Genomic DNA, 16940 nt, shown 5'->3' with positions numbered 1-16940 from the left:
TTGTTTGTCATTTTGTTAAATTTACTTATGCATGCTCTTGCATTTCAGAAGCTCAATACACTTTTGAGAATCATCAAAAAAATCTTTGTTCAGTATGCGGATGAGGAGGTTGTGAATGGCTGTACAAATGTTCTCAAATTCTTCCAGTGTTCTACCTTTAAGATTTATCTGCAAATTTGTGAAATTGTCCTCAGTTCCCAACAATGGATGACTATTTTCATGGATGTGCATGACTACTTTCTCTTTTTGAAATTGTTAAGGAAATGTGGCCCTTGTTTCTTGCACCTCAATTGAGAGGACACACCAATCTGACCAGTGTAATTCTCATTACAACTATTACCGTATTTACTCGAATCTAAGCCGCACTTTTTTTCCGGTTTTTGTAATCCAAAAAACCGCCTGTGGCTTAGAATCGAGTGCAAAGCAAGCGGAAGTTCTGAAAAATGTTGGTACGTGCCGCCACAACTAACTTCTGCCGTCGAATATATGTAGCGCGACACAGGCATGCTTTGTAGGCACAAAGATAAATACTGGCGCCAAAACCTCTGCGTCAGTAAATAAAATTTAAAAAAAAATTGGAAGACGAGCTTTTTTTCTCCGCCCGAGTTTTGACCACTGCTTTTTCATACACAATCCAACGAAGTAAATACAAATTCCGTATTGTTCATCTTCGAATTTCAATGTACTACGAAAATACGACTGGTAATACTGGGATTTTTGTCAATATGGCCAACTCTACGTTCTGAATTTTTTCCTACCTGTGAGAAGAGATGGTTGCTAATAGGAACCTGATGAAATGTGAATCACATGCAGTATTCTCTTCACCATAAGAATAATACGAATATAAACATTTTGCCATGTATTCTTTCGTGTTTGCTTCTATCTCATTTAAATCCTGTCTGCCAAATAAACTACGAAGCTAGAGTGAGACAACAGCAAACGCAGAAGAATATACGTATCGTGTCATGTTTATATTCGTATTACTCTTATGCCTAATAGTGATACAGTCAGAAATGAAGCACGGCAACTGACTAGATTTTTAAATCTAAGATGACTAATTTCTGTGCAGAATTTGATGTACTAAAGAAGCGGCCGCAAAGATTTTCAAACGGAGAAAAATTTTCGCCAAACTCTCGTTCAGAACATGTTCTATCATACGCAGTCTATTATTTGGTTCTTGTTGATCATTATCAAAGAAAGCAGCAGTCTAAGTAACAACAAATAGCAGTCACTTGCCATTGTTTCGCTAATGAGACGATTCCTCTCTTTTTTAAATTGTAGGCGGCGGTAGCGCGCACAAAAGCCTGCCATGCCGCGAGCAGCGACAGGCCGTAAACACGCACTATCAGAATGCGACAAACAATGCATGACAGTAAGTAATGCATTTTCAGCTTTGAGTGACTGACATAGAAAACGGTACTTATCAGATCAAAGCAAAATAAGCAATCAATTCAAACCAGACGAAGCACGTGAAAAAGGAAGGGTATCCGTATAAATACGGACGGAGCGCCTGACGCATAGCAATGGCTACCTGGTAAAGCTTAACTGCTAAGCTTTCGACTCGAACCAAACTACTGTAGCTGTATCGTCATTCATTCGACCTAAATTGTGTCTCATATTACAATGGACCAACTTTGTTTCGATTTGGAGGTGCGGCCTAAAACTTTTCTCTCCCCTTGAATTTCGAGTCTCAAATTTCAGGTGCGGCTTAGATTTGGGAATTTTTTTTTTTCCTTTATTTCGAGTCTCATTTTTCAGGTGCGGCTTAGATTCGAGTGCGGCTTAGATTCGAGTAAATACGGTACATTGTGTTAGCACTCTTTTTCTGCAATAGCCTTTCTTCCAGCAACACTAGTCCTGGAATGGGTGCAGGAAAATTTCTGTGAAGCTTGGAAGGTAGGAGAAAAGGTACTGGTGGAAGCAAAGATGTGATTGCTGGTCATCAGTCATACTTGAATAGCTCAGTCGGTAGAGCACTTGCCCATGAATGGCAAAAGTCTCAGAAATTGAACTCACTGAGCTACAATCCCCAACTCTTTAATCAGCTTCATGAATCTTTCATCCCTAATAGCCATTTCAGTACTGTGTGGTCCATTATTGTTGTAAATTTCTTACCATATAAATAACATCAGAAGTATGTTAAACCATATATGAGGCTCAGCAATTTCTTCTTTGTAGTAGAATAATTTCTTTCTGCTTAATTTAACTGACATGAGACTCTGCTCTGTCTGCTACTTTACTCATACACAGTGATTGCTTGCATCACATGACAATATGAATTCCTTTTCATGTTAGGGTCACTCAAAAAGAAATGAACTGGACACTGTAAAATGAAAACCACTGGAGGGATCATAATGCATTGCCATGGAAGGAGGTATGGTTCCTATAAGTGCACTGAGCCCCCAAACTTACCACTAGAGGGACGCAGGCGCACTGCCAAGTGATGTCTGATGACAAAGTGAGCATGTGCATGCATTGCCTCTCCCTTGCACTCAGTAATGATAGAAACAGAAAAATGGAGGCTTCATGAGAGGAGTGGGAAACAGAAAAATGGAGGCTTCATAAGAGGAGCAGAGGGGTGTAGTCCAGTTCCTTACAGCACAAGGAGTAGGGGAACAGAAATTCATTGACACTAGAAGGACTATACTGGTCAATCTGACCAGTAAGCCCTGTTTAACATTTAATAAATGGTGCACATTTTATTTTAGGGGGGCTTACACTTCATGACTTGTAATGTACTTGACTGGATTATAATTTCCCTAAAAGACAAACATTTGTTACAAAAACTGAATGAAGTACAGACGTTTTTACATTAAAGGACTACAGCCAGTCAATTTGATTGCAATGATATTTCTTATATTTCATATTTCTAAAGGCACAATAATGAATTTTTATATCTGCTTGTCTAACTTTGTATCACTGTTGATCTAATTCTCACTTTTTCTTTCCACTTTCCTGTATTTCGTGGAACAGTTGCTGTCCTCTGTCAATGCATTGTTAATGCATTGTTGTGCTCAGCAGAACTTTAGCACTCCGTATTATTGTAGTGCATTGGTGTTTTTGTTCAGATGAGCTTCTACAACCCCACAAAATTTGGAGTTGATATTCTGGACCAGATGTAATGGCTGTACACTGTCAAGTTTGGCTGCTGCAGATGGCCTATACATGTTATTTTTCAACGTGCTAGGTCTTGCTAGAATGAATGCCTCGATTCATTTACAGAGAGACAATGGGAGAAAAAGCTACCTGGCAAATGTTTCTATTGAAATTAGAGAAGAACTCTCTTCTGTGTATGTACAATCAAGGAACGAGACTGTTCATACATTCATTGGGACCACTGAACTATGTAAGGTGAAAGTACTGAAAAAATGCTAGGTTGGAGTTCAAACAAAACTAAAAATGTATGTGCAGTGCAAGAACTACAGCCAGTCATTTTGATTGGAATGATATTTCTTATATTTCATATTTCTAAAGGCACAATAATGAATTTTTATATCTGCTTGTCTAACTTTGTATCACTGTTGATCCAATTCTCACTTTTTCTTTCCACTTTCCTGTATTTCGTGGAACAGTTGCTGTCCTCTGTCAATGCATTGTTAATGCATTGTTGTGCTCAGCAGAACTTTAGCACTCCGTATTATTGTAGTGCATTGGTGTTTTTGTTCAGATGAGCTTCTACAACCCCACAAAATTTGGAGTTGATATTCTGGACCAGATGTAATGGCTGTACACTGTCAAGTTTGGCTGCTGCAGATGGCCTATATGTGTTATTTTTCAACGTGATAGGTCTTGCTAGAATGAATGCCTTGATTCGTTTACAGAGAGACAATGGGAGAAAAAGTTACCTGGCAAATGTTTCTATTGAAATTAGAGAAGAACTCTCTTCTGTGTATGTACAATCAAGGAACAAGACTGTTCATACATTCATAGGGACCACTGAACTATGTAAGGTGAAGGTACTGAAAAAATGCTAGATAGCAGTTCAAACAAAACTAAAAATGTATGTGCAGTGCAAGAAATTTGCATGTGGTCCATATGCTGGAAATGTTCAGTATGTGTGTGCAAAGTGCTTTAGTAAAGATTGTGGCTTTGATTGAAAACATTACACAGAAAAAAACAATGTTATTTTCTCGTAATTGTGACAGCAGTTTATGCCCATTTTTCTTTCTATTTCCTTACAAATATATGTTTATGGCCTGTTGGGGGCTTTATTGAGAACAAGTCATAGAGATAACAAATATTTTTAATAATTATATATTTATTTGTATTTGTAAGTTTAATTTCAATCAAAATGGTGTTTGCGACATGTTTTCTACTTTGATATACTTTCCACAGAAAAATTTAAACATAGCACATTGGTAGGGTAAGTGTTAAGCACTAGCAACATTTAAAGACACTGTACTGATTTAATTTAACAAATAAAACTGAAAAAAGAGATAAAAACATCACTGCTCAATATGACCAGTAGCGGTCCTTCCAGGTAGTTTGCTAAAGAGAGTTCTCATAGTGTTAAAGAGTGACACAAAATGTAGAGAGAGCACTGAATGTCCATTGCAGTTGAATCACTTATTTCAAAAAGGGGACAACTCATGATTGGAAATTATTCCAGAGAAAGAAAAATACACTCCACAACCTTATTTAAAATGTTATCAGTGAATTGCTTTCTGTTGCGTGAATCAGTTCATTTTTTGGAATGTGTAAGATTGGTATTACCTAGTTTGAAAAATATTTGTAGCGTATTATAGTGATTTTTATCATGTGGAGTTATATCCCTTTAGCAATAAAGGAGGAAGGAAACATATTGTAAGGCACTTATTTAAATTACATGAAAATAAAAAAACCTCTACTTGATGAATGATAGTATTTTGAGTGTAATAAATGCAATGCAAAATGTGTGTCCATCTGGGGTGTAATATTATACATAAAAATTACGATAATACATTTAAATGATAACCAATTGACTTATTACTTTTTAATTGCTTTTAAACCTAAATCACTGAGTGTGTATAATATCATCTTGATAACTCTTAAGTATTCACAAAAATGCCCTAAGCTTTTTTTAAAAAACAAATACTGGTTCCAGCCACTTTTCAGTCGCTTTCATTCATTTCTTTTGTAGGCTACATCTGTAGCTGATAATGAAAGCTTGATACTACCTATCTGTAATATACTTCAGTAGTTTTCCAGTATCATCATTCTTATCCTTGTTGTGGGAACTTCAGCGTCATGTGCTTCTGTTTCAGGAAGCCCAATCCTCTTGTTGGGAAAATATGTCCTGGCTTTCACTAAAGTAAAAATATGGACTTGAATGATTTAATACATGACTTGTGTCTTCTTAGCTGAACTGTGCTCATAGTACAGAAAGTAGAGCGAAACAAATGATGCTTTGTCCCATTTTCAAGTGCCTCTTTCCATTGATTTAGCTGAAATGATGTTTTTTGTTTGTATAAAGGGATCCATCATGCTTTAAAATTCGATATTTCGTTTGTTTTTGTTGCTTAAACTTTAAAGCAACCAAGGTGGCTGGATTTAGTGATACGTAATATTTGTAATCATCTGCAATAAAAACTCAGTCGCAAATTTGTGAGTTCCTTTTCATGACACCTAAATCACAGTTGGATGGTAGGAAAGAGTGGCTTTCAGTGGGGAAATAGTTGTAGACTTTGTCAAATCTGCCATTGTTTGTTAAGAACAGTAACATTTTATGACTGTAAGATTGCAGTTTTGGTCTCTGTGTGCATCACTGAAAAAGTGAAGTTCTCTCATGGGAACAAAGTATTCAGTCTAATGGCATAGAAGGGCACACATTTCATTAGGACCTTTGTTACCTTGGCCCTCATGACAACAGTAAAATATACCTCCATCTGTTTTCATCTTGTGTGTCTCTAAATTATAACCCAATAGCATACTCAGAAATAATCAGGCTTAGCTCTTTATTTTCTTCTCTCTTTCTCTCTCTCTCTCTCTCTCTCTCTCTCTAGCTCACTTTTTCCCTCCATGATTATTTTGAAACTTCAAACTTAGAGCTTCCCATTTTAATTATAAATGGAATAGTTAAAGTTTTCAACAAAGTTTGGTTCAGCATTATTCCAGATCTGTCACAAATTTATTTGTAAAACATGACAACTCCCGGAGTTGTTCCCTATTAGAAACCATTGCAGATTTAAATCCACTCTCTACAAGCAGCCAGTCAGTGACAGTCTCCCATTTTAATTTCAATATTCAATAAATGTGTCTATGTCTCAAGTTACTGAAACAGACAAAGTCTGTTTTTCAGTTTTTGTGAATGCATCCCCTTTCGTTAGAAGTGATTCAACTATGACACTGAGTCTGATCTCTGCAGGCAGTGGTTGCCACTGTTACTGGTCTTCAGCAACAAGGGACACCGCCTGCTGGACAGTAGTATCCATAATCCGGTGTGGCATCCTAGTTCGTGCTTCATCAGCCAGTGACATGCATACTTCCCTGAAAGTCTTGTGCCGCACCTTGACATTTGCAATAGACATGAAGTTCTCTCCACACACTTGTGCCATTCCTTAATGAATTTCCATTGCCTGCACTCCTTCGGTGGTAAGGAAATGCACTTATACCCCTTTGATCTTCTTTCAAAGCCTCCATTCCTCTGTTTTCAGTGTTAGTGAGTGCAATGGACTGGCTACAAGTGCATGAGCTTGCTTTATTGTCACATGGATGTGTGCCCATGCCCCCCTGGTGGCAAGTTTTGGGCCTTGCTGCTCTAATATGGACCACAGCTTCTTCTGTAGGCAATGGAATTATGATTCCTTCAGTGGTTTTCATTGTACAACCTCTGGCTCATTTCTTTATGAATGACCCTGATAATTTGCAAAAAATCAGCACTAGACCAATTGTCAACAATTCTTTTAATTATCAACCATGTCTCCACACTCTGATGTTGAATAGAACTTCACTCCATTTTCCATTATGTGACTGAGAGATTGTACTATTTCTGTAAGTTTTGGAACAAACTTTTTATAATAAAATGTTAAACCCATGAAAGACAGTAACTCCTTCTCCATGTAAGGTGTTAGAAAATCCTGTACAGTATTTAGTAATCTAGGGTACATCCGGATTCCACCACGACTAGCCACCTGTCCTAAACATTGTACACTTCATGTGATGTGAAGTGACACTTCCCAATATTCTGAGTGTTGAGTGTGCGGCATGTGTCATTTTAAACACCTTCGTTAGCAGCCACACTTGTTCCTCCACATCCTTTTCATAGATAGTTATGTCATCCTAATATACCATACACTCCATCTAACAAATGGTGAAATGTATCTGGTGCATTCTTTAGCCAACTATCATATGACAAGATTGGTGGTGTGCTGAAGGAACCATATACACCATTTTCAGCTGGTCCTCTGAGGCTTCTTCTGACTACTGATGTGTAATACCCAGATCTGCGGTGAAAAAGTATGTGCACTGCCCAAATAATCCAAATATCCTATATATTTGTAATTGAATAAGCATCTAATTGTACAAATCTTAAGATATCTGTAATCACAGCAAAGCTGATGTGCTTTCGTGCTATCCGTACTCTTTTTTTGGATGATCACCCTGATGTTCCCCAAAGACTAGTACTATTTTCGATAATAATTTGATTAATAAACTCCTCCATCACCAGTCGTGGGTGATTATGAATGTGGTATGACTTAACAATACCCAGGTGGTCCATTTCCGATTGGGATTCTGTGCTGCATCAGTGGGGTCACTGGCGAAGACCTACGTGAGTTAAACAGGCCCTCAAGCCCCATAATAACCTCTTCCAGTACTAATTTTTTCTATTCCTTCCAAGTGTTTTATGTTTTCTCATAATGCACTTAATCTGGCAGCTAGCTTACGTGTAGGGTCCAAATTTATACTACCCAGATCATTTACCTCCAAACTGGTAACCAACAAGCCTTTAGAAAAGTCTGTGTATTCTATCACAAAATTATATCTAAAAACAGAGATTATGTGATTTACTAAACGAAAGCACTGGCAGGTTGATAGACACACAAACAAACACAAACATACACACAAAATTCAAGCTTTCGCAACCAACGGTTTCTTCATCAGGAAAGAGAGAAGGAGAGGGAAAGACGAAAGGATATGAGTTTTAAGGGAGAGGGTAAGGAGTCATTCCAATCCCGGGAGCGGAAAGACTTACCTTAGGGGGAAAAAAGGACAGGTATACACTCGCATACACACACATATCCATCCGCACATACACACACACAAGCAGACATTTGTAAAGGCAAAGAGTTTGGGCAGAGATGTCAGTTGAGGCGCAAGTACAAAGGCAAAGATGTTGTTGAATGACAGGTGAGGTATGTATGAGCAGCGGCAACTTGAAATTAGCGGAGGTTGAGGCCTGGCGGCTAACAAGAAGAGGATATACTGAAGGGCAAGTTCCCATCTCCGGAATTCTGACAGGTTGGTGTTAGTGGGAAGTATCCAGATAACTCAGACAATGTAACACTGTGCCAAGATGTGCTGGCCTTGCACCAAGGCATGTTTAGCCACAGAGTGATCCTCATTACCGACAAACACTGTCTGCCTGTGTCCATTCATGCGAATGGACAGTCACAAAATTATATACTCTAAAGGGCACCGCTTCCTCACCATCTAATTCCTGTATGTGTAAACAGTCCTGCATGTAAAACACCATGCTGTATCTCATGTACCACACTCTTTTGTGGCTCAACCACATGTTTCGCATTTAGCAGCAAAATAATTCCCGCATTCACCCACAGTATTTTCCTTAGAACTTGGGATACTTTATTGTGTGAATTAATCCTTAGTGGCCTTAAGCACAATGTAACTGACTCCCTTTGCAGCAGGTGTCACGGTGCAGTAGAATTATGTATTATAATGTCTTTGTATGACTCTTTTTCTCATTGTATAGAATAAAAGTTCTTGTTGTTGCAAAAGCAAGCGGCACGTCTTACTTATTCAGCTTCCAGCTACAATGAATATTTTGATGCTGAAACTGGGGAAAGGTCTGCTACGGCCAACAAGTAGAAAAATTTATGTGAGCAAAACTTCCATCTTTGCTAATAAGAAGGAGTAAATGTGCAGTCAGTCATATAAAAGTATAATGAGCAACATTACATTTACAGCCTCAGAAAGGGACTGTTTCATGCCAAGTATGTAATTTGCTTTTACACTGAGGAGACAAAAGTCCTGGGATACCTCCTAATATCATGTCTGACCCCATTTGCCCAACGTAGTGCAGCAGCTCGATATGTCCTGGACTTATCAAGTCATTGGAAGTCCCCTGCTGAAATATGGAGCCACGCTGCCTCTATAGCCTCCTGTTAGGAGGTAATATGGTATAAACCTGATCAACTATACAAACACACTGCTACAGGCACACAGTGTATTGTAAATTAATGTGAACTGATTGCTACACAGGCAGCTGAAGGAATTAGGCTTATTCGAATGGAACCATATTAGTTAAATGTACATCAGTATTATTGTGAATATTCATCAGCACACCTGTGGGGAACAACCAGACAAATACACGACAGAGGTGCATGGTCTTCACACAGTTATACTTTTTTGTTATTAGAATAAGGATATGGTAAAATATTCAAAAAATCCATTGTCATAATAGGTAATTATAAACTTTAGACCTGTGGTGTACATAAGAATAAGGATACAGATGATGTTGTGCCTGGAACCAAAGGACAAGACAGATTGGTGCCTTTCTCCTATGATGTGGTGTCATTGCTGCAAATTCACCCTGCTTGAAAGAAACATGGATGGCCCATGGACAAGACATAAAAATGAATGCTACGGGAAAGACAACAAATGGCTATCACTGGCAAAGCATTAGATGTGATAATAACTGGAAAAAAAAAATTGTTATAAGGTAATGCAAGCCTTATGATCCTCTGGATTTAATCTCATCAGTATCCAACTCCTGGAAGATTTTAGTCCAAGACACTTGGCTATTGGGATTGTGTTGGAACAAAATCCTGCCACATCAGCTTTCCTTGAAAGGCGAATGTGGCCATTGCTTCTGGATCTGTCTAATATATCTGTATCCAGGTGGCTCTCAGCCTCTGAGAACAGAAGTAGATGTGTTTTCATTTTTTGTTGTACTTCTGACTGAGTATATTGTGTAGGCTTGTATGTCACATGGAAGCTGCATACACACTTAATATGCCATAAAAACAGTTTAGCCTCCATCAAGAGAGTAACGGTCTCTTGTCTTGGATTTCTATCTACATTGTTGGGAAAGAGACTGTTTCATTATTAACTGCGATGATATCAACTGTGACATTGGCAATGCTTTAATACTTGAATGATGCCAGCTGTGACATTGGCAGTACAACAGTTTGGACTAATTCCTCTAGGGCCCTAGTCAGGATACAAGCAGACCCCAGTGCCTGGAAGTTGATTGTCCTATGTTCAGCTAGGTGGGGAGGCTGGCAGAAAAGAGTGGATGATTCAGTAAAATGACACCTTCGTAAAGCACTCAGGTGAAGCAGTCTGGACAAGGAGAGGCAGTCCGAATGAGGAGGGACTTCAAACTGTTCTTCTAGGCACCAAAGCCACAATCAACTTGAGATCTTTGCCCATACTGATGACAAAGTGCTCACAACAACTCACTTCCTGGCACAGGGGAGACTTACTACTTAACCGAGTGGGTTGGAGCCCTGAAAGCCAGAGGATTAGAATTGGTGACATGGTACTTCTCCGAGGAGATGCTTTGCCCTGATGTATGTGGGAGAGGGCGAGGGTAAAAGCCTTACTAACTGTCTGGGATGGAGTTTATTAGACTATCATTCTCGCTACTACAGAACAAAGAGAGATTACCAGGTCATCCAGTGGGGAGGATGCTGTGACACAGCAGAATTACACTCCTGGAAATGGAAAAAAGAACACATTGACACCGGTGTGTCAGACCCACCATACTTGCTCCGGACACTGCGAGAGGGCTGTACAAGCAATGATCACACGCACGGCACAGCGGACACACCAGGAACCGCGGTGTTGGCCGTCGAATGGCGCTAGCTGCGCAGCATTTGTGCACCGCCGCTGTCAGTGTCAGCCAGTTTGCCGTGGCATACGGAGCTCCATCGCAGTCTTTAACACTGGTAGCATGCCGCGACAGCGTGGACATGAACCGTATGTGCAGTTGACGGACTTTGAGCGAGGGCGTATAGTGGGCATGCGGGAGGCCGGGTGGACGTACCGCTGAATTGCTCAACACGTGGGGCGTGAGGTCTCCACAGTACATCGATGTTGTTGCCAGTGGTCGGCGGAAGGTGCACGTGCCCGTCGACCTGGGACCGGACCGCAGCGACGCACGGATGCACGCCAAGACCGTAGGATCCTACGCAGTGCCGTAGGGGACCGCACCACCACTTCCCAGCAAATTAGGGACACTGTTGCTCCTGGGGTATCGGCGAGGACAATTCGCAACCGTCTCCATGAAGCTGGGCTAAGGTCCCGCACACCGTTAGGCCGTCTTCCGCTCACGCTCCAACATCGTGCAGCCCGCCTCCAGTGGTGTCGCGACAGGCGTGAATGGAGGGATGAATGGAGACGTGTCGTCTTCAGCGTTGGTGCCAATGATGGTCGTATGCGTGTTTGGCGCCGTGCAGGTGAGCGCCACAATCAGGACTGCATACGACCGAGGCACACAGGGCCAACACCCGGCATCATGGTGTGGGGAGCGATCTCCTACACTGGGCGTACACCACTGGTGATCGTCGAGGGGACACTGAATAGTGCACGGTACATCCAAACCGTCATCGAACCCATCGTTCTACCATTCCTAGACCGGCAAGGGAACTTGCTGTTCCAACAGGACAATGCACGTCCGCATGTATCCCGTGCCACCCAACGTGCTCTAGAAGGTGTCAACTACCCTGGCCAGCAAGATCTCCGGATCTGTCCCCCATTGAGCATGTTTGGGACTGGATGAAGCGTCGTCTCACACGGTCTGCACGTCCAGCACGAATGCTGGTCCATCTGCGGCGCCAGGTGGAAATGGCATGGCAAGCCGTTCCACAGGACTACATCCAGCATCTCTACGATCGTCTCCATGGGAGAATAGCAGCCTGCATTGCTGCGAAAGGTGGATATACACTGTACTAGTGCCGACATTGTGCATGCTCTGTTGCCTGTGTCTATGTGCCTGTGGTTCTGTCAGTGTGATCATGTGATGTATCTGACACCAGGAATGTGTCAATAAAGTTTCCCCTTCCTGGGACAATGAATTCACGGTGTTCTTATTTCAATTTCCAGGAGTGTATTTATTATAATAACTTTGTATGACTCTTTTTCTCTTTGATGATATGAATATAATAGAGGGAAACATTCCACGTGGGAAAAATATATTTAACAAGAAAGATGATGACACTTACCAAACAAAAGCGCTGGCAGGTCGATAGACACACAAACAAACACAAACATACACACAAAATTCAAGCTTTCGCAACAAACTGTTGCCTCATCAGGAAAGAGGGAAGGAGAGGGAAAGACGAAAGGATGTGGGTTTTAAGGGAGAGGGTAAGGAGTCATTCCAGTCCCGGGAGCGGAAAGACTTACCTTAGAGGGGAAAAAAGGATGGGCACACACTCGCACACATCCATCCACACACACACAGACACAAGCAGACATCTTTTGACAGACACAAGAATCTCTACTAACCTTTGCCTGTTGCCATTTGCACTTTCTCTTTTGAACCAAGAATGCAACAATCTCTGCTTCCTCAACATTTTCCGAATTTTGTTGTTGAATCACAGTGGACCTTTTCTGTCCATAATCCACTTAACTAGGCACATACTTGTCCAGAGCATGGTTTACAATCAGTCTAAACTTGGCCCATAATTCCTCTATGCCCCTCATTGTCTAAGTGGGATGCTAACAACTGCTTGTCTGCTCTTTCTAGCATAAACACTCTCCAAGGCTTCTTGACTGATTTATAAACTTTAGTAACCTTAGTTTCTATAATGACATCATGATCTCTATACTGAAGCCATTGATAAGGTCTGATCTGTCTGTAGCTACAAGGTCTAACATATTTCCATTGCATATGGGCTGCCAAACCAGCTGCTCAAGGCAGTTTTTGGAAAATGTGTTCAAAAGTACTTAGCAATACTGTCAGTCCGTAACTCCTTCAATGAAGCCATAGATGCCCCAGTTTACACTCAGTAGGTTAAAGTCACCTCTAACTAGTATCTGGATATTACATAAAAGATACCGTTCGTTTCTCAACTAACTTTCTTTTTCAAAGATATTGTGTATTATCCATACACCAGAATTTCTCTTTGTGGTTACACACAATTGCAATGAGGTCAGAGCTCTGCCTGCGATGCTGAACACTATATAATGTTAGCCAACACTCTGTCCATATTAATGAGAATGTAACTTTTTAGTGTAAGATCAGTGTCCAGTGGGGAACTCAGCCAGGCAAGTACTAAAGATATTAAAAAAGTTCAAGATACTCACAAAAGTAAAGTGAAAAATAATGTTAGTATATTTCATCAAAATATTGGGGGATGTTGTTGTTGTTGTGGTCTTCAGTCCTGAGACTGGTTTGATGCAGCTCTCCATGCTACTCTATCCTGTGCAAGATTCTTCATCTCCCAGTACCTACTGCAGCCTACATCCTTCTGAATCGGCTTAGTGTATTCATCTCTTGGTCTCCCTCTACGATTTTTACCCTCCACGCTGCCCTCCAATACTAAATTGGTGATCCTTCGATGTCTCAGAACATGTCCTACCAACCGATCCCTTCTTCTAGTCAAGTTTTGCCACAAGCTCCTCTTCTCCCCAATTCTATTCAATACCTCCTCATTAGTTATGTGATCTACCCATCTAATCTTCAGCATTCTTCTGTAGCACCACATTTTGAAAGCCTCTATTCTCTGTTTATCGTGTGTGTGTGTGTGTGTGTGTGTGTGTGTGTGTGTGTGTGTGTGTGTGGTTTGAGGTTTTCGGGCACTAAACAGCGTGGTCATCAGCGCCCAATATCTTCCATGTTTCACTTCCATACATGGCTACACTCCATACCAATACTTTCAGAAATGACTTCCTGACATTTAAATCTATACTCGATGTTAACAAATTTTTTTCTTCAGAAACGCTTTCCTTGCCATTGCCAGTCTACATTTTATATCCTCTCTACTTCGACCATTGTCAGTTATTTTGCTCCCCAAATAGCAAAACTCGTTTACTACTTTAAGTGTCTCATTTCCTAATCTAATTCCCTCGGCTTCACCCAACTTAATTCGACTACATTCCATTATCTTCATTTTGCTTTTGTTGATGTTCATATTATATCCTCCTTTTAAGACACTGTCCATTCCATTCAACTGCTCTTCCAAGTCCTTTGCTGTCTCTGACAGAATTACAATGTCATCGGCGAACCTTAAAGTTTTTATTTCTTCTCCATGGATTTTAATACCTACTCCGAACTTTTCTTTTGTTTCCTTTATTGCTTGCTCAATATACAGATTGAACAACATCGGGGAGAGGCTACAACCCTGTCTCACTCCCTTCCCAACCACTGCTTCCCTTTCGTGCCCCTCGACTGTTATAACTGCCATCTGGTTTCTGTACAAATTGTAAATAGCCTTTTGCTCCCTGTATTTTACCCCTGCCACCTTAAGAATTTGAAAGAGAGTATTCCAATCTACATTGTCAAAAGCTTTCTCTTGGGGGATTGAAGAATAAAATTGATGAGCTTCTGCTTTGTTTAGAAGATATAGAAACTGAGAATGTAATAGATGTACTATGCCTGTCTGAGCATCACATTGTCACTGATATGCAAAAGGTTAGCATCAATGGGTACAAATTAGCTGCACATGTAAGTAGAGATAATATGATGAGAGGAGGAGTTGCCATTTATGTCAAAAACTTCCACAGTGTAAAAAATTTAGAAACTAAAAATTTTTGTGTAGAGCAACATATGGAAGCATGTGCCACTGAACTTAAACTAAATGATGGCACTTCCATAATTGTAACAGTGTATAGGTCCCCCTCGGGGAATTTCCAGCTACCGTACTTCTAGAAAACTTGGATGCTTTGTTGTGCTATCTGTCAGACAGGGGGAAGCAAATTATCATTTGTGGGGTTTTCAATGTTGATTCCCTGAAAGAGTGTAATAGGAAGAATGACCTTGTAGTATTACTCAGTTCTTTCAATTTGAGCTCCGTCATTGATTTTCTTACTCGGATAACAAAGAACAGCAGTACATTGATAGATAACTTTTTTATAGACCAAGATAAGTTTAAGGACATAAATGCTTATCCTGTTGAGAATAGTCTTTCAGATCATAGTGCACAGCTAGTTACAATACATGACATAGCTCCATGCTGTATATGAAATCAGACTTTCAAAGCAGTGCGTTCAATTAACAATATAAATATTGCAAACTTTAGGGAAAGCCTACAGCAGCTAGACTGGGATGAAGTGTATATGGAACCTGATGCAAACTTGAAATATAACTTATTTCACGATACATTTTTAAGGGTATTTGAAAATTGTTTTCCCAAGAAAATAGTTAAACATAATTCCAAGAAAACATATAAAAAACCTTGGCTAACTAAAGGAATAAGAATATCTTGCAACTGTAAAAGAGAACTGTATCTAACAGCAAGAGGCAGTACTGACCCCAAAATTGTTCAATATTATAAAAACTATTGTGCGGTACTAAGAAAAGTTATTAAAAAGTCCAGAAGCATGTGTATCATGTCTGAGATCAATGACTCTGATAATAAAATTAAAGCAATTTGGAATATTATTGAAAGGGAAACAGGACAACCAAGAGCACAGGAAGACTTTAGTGCCATAAAACTGAATGACAAGTGTACTAACAAGCAATCAGAAATTGAAAATATTTTCAAAAATCATTTTTTAAATGTTGTGGAGAAAATAGGATCTAGATCTTCACTAGAAGAGGCAAGGCTACTAATAGAAGAGGCCATACCTGTGCAGTTTGAAACAACTGTAATTCCACTAACTTCTCCCTCTGAAATCAGTAAAATAATAAACTCACTGAAAAGTAAAAGCTCTTACGGAATTGATGGCATTTCCAGCAAGGTACTTAAAGCTTGTTCCCCACAGGTAAGTAGAATTCTCAGCCACGTATGTAATAGCGCTTTGGAACAGGGTGTTTTCCCTGATAGACTGAAATATGCCATTGTAAAACCATTGCATAAAAAGGGGGATACATCGGATGTCAACAACTACCGCCCAATCTCTCTTCTGACAGCTCTATCAAAAATTTTTGAGAAAGTAATGTATTCGAGAGTAGCCTCCCATATTTGTAAAAATAAAGTGCTAACAAAATGTCAGTTTGGTTTTCAGAAAGGCTTTTCAACAGAAAATGCTATGTACACTTTCGCTGATCAAATATTAAATGCTCTGAATAACCGGACATCACCCATTGGTATTTTTTGTGATCTCAAAGGCCTTTGATTGTGTAGATCATGAAATTCTTTTAGATAAGCTACATCATTATGGTTTGAGGGGGGCAGTGCACAAATGGTTTAATTCATACTTAACTGGAAGAATGCAGAAAGTTGAAATAAGTAGTTCATGTAATATTAAAACAACAGCTGATTCCTCAAACTGGGGGGGGCTATCAAGTACGGGGTCCCACATGATTCAGGCTTAGGTCCTTTACTGTTCTTGATATACATTAATGACTTACCATTCCACATTGATGAAGATGCAAAGTAATAACATCCAAAAACCAGTAACTAAGTGATGTAATTGTAAATGATGTTATTCAGAAAATTATTAAGTGGTTCTCAGCAAACGGACTCTCTTTAAATTTTGATAAAACACAGTATATACAGTTCCGTACAGTAAACAGCGCAACTCCAGTAATAAATTTAGACTTTGAACAGAAGTCTGTAGCTAAGGTAGAATTTTCAAAATTTTTAGGTGTGTCCATTGATTAAAGGTTAAAC

Source organism: Schistocerca cancellata, chromosome 7 (genome assembly GCF_023864275.1).
Source record: "Schistocerca cancellata isolate TAMUIC-IGC-003103 chromosome 7, iqSchCanc2.1, whole genome shotgun sequence".
In the NCBI taxonomy this organism is placed as follows: domain Eukaryota; kingdom Metazoa; phylum Arthropoda; class Insecta; order Orthoptera; family Acrididae; genus Schistocerca; species Schistocerca cancellata.
This window is presented reverse-complemented; position numbering follows the sequence as displayed.